Source organism: Cryptotermes secundus, unplaced genomic scaffold (genome assembly GCF_002891405.2).
Source record: "Cryptotermes secundus unplaced genomic scaffold, Csec_1.0 scaffold5091, whole genome shotgun sequence".
Taxonomy (NCBI): domain Eukaryota; kingdom Metazoa; phylum Arthropoda; class Insecta; order Blattodea; family Kalotermitidae; genus Cryptotermes; species Cryptotermes secundus.
In genome coordinates, this window is record NW_019730069.1 from 3,451 (window position 1) to 6,990 (window position 3,540).

The 3,540-nt window shown below is 38.5% G+C and overlaps 1 long non-coding RNA gene across 1 annotated transcript in view; it reads right to left on the bottom strand.

The window, feature by feature from the left end:
- LOC117282434 overlaps positions 1-3,266 on the bottom strand; it is a 6,710-nt gene extending 3,444 nt beyond the window's left edge. The window contains exon 1 of the long non-coding RNA XR_004513170.1: positions 2,692-3,266. This is a non-coding gene — a long non-coding RNA (uncharacterized LOC117282434). The remainder of the gene's footprint in view (positions 1-2,691) is intronic.
- Between the last annotated feature and the right edge of the window lie 274 nt (positions 3,267-3,540).

The following is a 3,540-nucleotide window of genomic DNA, read 5'->3' on the forward strand; positions in this document are numbered from 1 at the left end:
GTAGCGACCAGAGTAACTTGCTGCCTCCATCTTCCATGCAGATTCTTCTCAAAAGACAGTGCCTGTGTAGTAAACTGTGTTGAGGCACATTCCAGAAGACTTCAATCTTAATTCTGCAATTCCTTTTTGATTATTGGTTTTCATCTTGGTCTGGCAATGACAACAGGAAAACCTTAACTCTTGAACGACGCAGGACATTTAATTCCTACTTACTCCTTGGGATGGAGGATATTTAAACATTTTAAACGGTAAAAGCAACATTTATCTTAAAGCATAATAAACTGGGGAAAAGTGTTTTTTTTTTTTGTGTTTCTAATTTTCATATCATGATCAGAAATGTATATAGAATTGGTGTATTGATCCACACTCCTTTAAATTTATTTTTTGGCACAGCAAGCCTATAAAGAGTAGGAAAATAATAGTATCATGGTATCTTTATCATCTTAGAAATTCAGCTAGTTGTGTTGAATGAATGAATGAATGAATGAGGGGTAGGCCTTCTCGGCCCTTGCACCACGACCTACAGTGGTCTATTGTGCTTCCCCTTTTGATTATCCCTCAGTAATCCCGTGCTTTGAATGAAGCGCAGGATTTTGTACATGGGGGCGCCAAAATAGTCACTTGGTTCCATAAACTATTGACCCAAGTGACGTAATCTTAAACAAGCTAAGGCCTCACATTCACATAGGATATGTGTGGTTCTGTTAGTAATGAAAATATCCCACACAGAGTCCCACATCGCATAGTTTTTGACACACAACTTGATGTTTCTGTTGTCTTGATATCTTCACAGTTGGTGGAGTCTTGCTTATAAAATTTCTTTCTCTTAGAAAGGCACTGTTTTTCTGAAGACTGTCAACCCGGCCCTTTGTATTCTACAGCATTAGCATATTTCACAGAGTCTCCCTCAATTAACTGAATTCTGATTAACAATTCATCTATTCATAAAGTCAATAGAAAGTCCGTCGAGTGTAACCATGTTTTTTAGGTCACTTCTTTATCACATTTGCCTTACATGTTTCGGTTTTAGTAAAACCATCATCAGAGGCACATGGTACTAACAAGAAAACACTGGCATTGTTTAACTGTACACAGTATATATGCTGCGTGGGCGCTGCTACAAATGTCGATGTGTAAAAGCACAACACTTGCTAGGAATATTGAATGCATGTTCAACTCTCGCATTCCATCCGAAATTGCCCTCAAGTTAAAACGTCACTATTAAAATATTTAAAAATATTTAAAAGTTTAAAACATTTGAAGTAAAATGTAAAATGCTGGCTACTTCTTGTTAATTCTTGAGGTTGTATAGGCTTGTGGTTGGATGATTCCTATGCGTTGTGTGTTGTGTACACCTCAAGCCGACATCTCCCAACATCAGGAAGAATTAACAAGAAGTAGCCAGCATTTTACATTTTACTTCAAATGTTTTAAACTTTTAAATATTTTTAAATATTTTAATAGTGACGTTTTAACTTGAGGGCAATTTCGGATGGAATGCGAGAGTTGAACATGCATTCAATATTCCTAGCAAGTGTTGTGCTTTTACACATCGACATTTGTAGCAGCGCCCACGCAGCATATATACTGTGTACAGTTAAACAACGCCAGTGTTTTCTTGTTAGTACCATGTGCCTCTGATGATGGTTTTACTAAAACCGAAACATGTAAGGCAAATGTGATACAGAAGTGACCTAAAAAACATGGTTACACTCGACGGACTTTCTATTGACTTTATGAGTGATAGTGTAACGGACCAAAAATGAAACAATTCAAAATTCATCTATTCTTTCCCTTGTGTTATTCCTACATATCATCCTATTCAGAAATTTTCTTTTTGCCCCTTATATTTTTGAAAATTCTCCCAATGGACGTTTGTGCTTTCCTCGATTCTGTCACTTACCACAGAATCGAGAAAAGTACAAACATCCATTTTCAGTGTCAAATTGTGACTCCGATAAAACTTTGTCCTGATTCAGTTCGAAGTAAATATATCCTCCACTGGTCGTAACACAACATAGCTGGCCACTTCACTGCTCGTGATTGGCTTTGGCAGCTAAAACCAGACTGCATGGTGTGTATTTAAAGAACAAAGGGGAATTACAGTAGTACCATTCATATAGCGAACTGTTTATGGTTCGCATACATAGCAGTCATAACATATTTCTTAGAGTCAACATCATGTCTCAAAGTCACAGACTGTCCACGTTTTCTCATGCTTCCAAATTCAAATCTTGAAGCAGCACTGGTCACAACATGCATAAAAAGAATCGACTTTTCATTCGATCAGCATCGAGTACAGCACACAGTCTCGATCTAACATATTTAGTTCATAAAAATTCCTCAAGGCAAGAATAGATTTGTATGGTAACAACCACACAAAGTGTTGAAGTAGAAAAATTTTTCAAAGAATTCAAATGTATCACAATAGCCGCAGGAAGTTCAAAGTGGGACAACGAAAATACGAAATGATAGCCTGAAATTTCCTCTTTAATTTCAGACTAAAAGAATTACTTTACATGAAAAACAACAGTTCAAAATAGGCTGAAACTTAGCACTGCACTGTGCGAGCCACATACAGACTTCAGCGACATGACAAAAGCCACTGGCATGCTACAACACTGAAGAATTAAAATTATTCCCTTCTCATACATTACGTTGTGCTTTGAACATGGCAGTTTTCCAACTTACCTACCAAGTAGGTGCAAACCGTGGGCCAGCATGCAGGTCCGAGGCAATGCGGATGCGGGCAGGATTCACTGCCGATGAGTACCGTGGGGAAGACGTGACTGAGTGCATTGGCAGGGCATGATGTTGGTGGCAGCGTGTCACCCCTGCTGGTGAGCTCTGCAGGAACACTTCTGGGTGGTTAGAATGTCTCACAGCATAAGCATCTTCAGTCCACACTGGGCCACATTCATGACAGCACAATGGCCTCAGTGGAATGCTGAAACAAAGAGAATACAATTCAGTTTCCTAGTACTATGTAAATCAAAGGGTTAAACACAATAATCTTCTTGTCATGTCCTTCCACATAATTTCTGTTGTACACAGATCTATGTGCATGATATCTCCAATCTCTACCCCTTCTTCCCACATTTCACTTCTGATAACTTGCCAGTTACTTCCTCTCTTCGTACTGCCTATTAGTATCCACCCAACTGCGTGACTCTCTCATTCAGAAAATAATTCTACAGCCCTTCACAACATCCTTGCTCTAGCCACACTATCATTCTATTTGCATGACCAAGCAGCTGCAACACATACATCATAGGAGACTGTTTTAAAATCTGCAAAAATGCATGGTTCCTTTGTAAGACCAAACATCATATACTTTACATTACTATGAATCATCCTCAGCTTATTCAAAACCTCTTAAACCGTAACACTTACACTGATCATTCTTACATCTTAACTGAAGTCTTGGATGCTGTGATTTTGAATCATCACCCATTGTGTCATCTGTGTTGAGAATATAGAAAAGTGAAGAGTCAGTACAAATACTGGATGGTGCAGTTACGTCTCCTGTTTCCACTGCAC